The sequence below is a fragment of the Phalaenopsis equestris genome, unplaced genomic scaffold (genome assembly GCF_001263595.1).
Source record: "Phalaenopsis equestris unplaced genomic scaffold, ASM126359v1 Scaffold234719, whole genome shotgun sequence".
NCBI lineage: Eukaryota > Viridiplantae > Streptophyta > Magnoliopsida > Asparagales > Orchidaceae > Phalaenopsis > Phalaenopsis equestris.
Window position 1 is genome coordinate 16743 of NW_018252623.1, and position 757 is coordinate 17499.

Sequence of the window (757 nt, forward strand, 5' to 3'; positions counted from 1 at the left end):
ATTGCAAGTCTGTCCATCCTAGGGAGGTCACTAGGAAGGTGGGAGACTCCATAATTTGTGTCCAGATGCTCAAGGCTAGAGATGACATTGATCAGCTGCTCAGATGGGAGTTGGGACAAGGGAATGTTAATTTTTGGAAAGACAACTGGTGTTCAAATGACTTTTTGGAACATTTGCAGGATGAAAAGGAGGGGGATTTATTGGTTAAAGACTGTTGGGTTAGTAATGGTTGGTCCGAGGACTCTTTGAGGGGATTACTGAAGGAGCAGTCTGCAAACTACATCACTAGAATACAGTTTGACAGAAATAAAACGGATGAAATCATCCCTGCTGAAAAGGACTAATGCTAGTATCTTTAAAGACATTCAGAATTACCTGTATAGCCGGGTTTCTTGCCAGTGGAACATCTCCACATGCCAAAAACATCTCACCCCCTCTATGTTGTTTTTCTCTTGGAGAGTTATCCACAACCTTCTGCCAACAGATGATATCCTAAAACTAAAAGGCCTGAAAGGCCCTTCAAGATGCTATTTATGTAAGCTAGATCAGGACACAAGGGATCAACACAAGGGATCACACAAGGGATCACCTTTTCTTCAGGTGTAACTTTGCCTAGGAGGTTTGCAGTAAACTAACTCCTCAAATGAACATAAATCTAATTAACATTTGCTGGGACAACATTATTGACTGCATTAAAGATTGGAAAGGGATAAACCTCAAGCCAATTCCCTTCATTGTGGCTTGGTTTATTTGGATG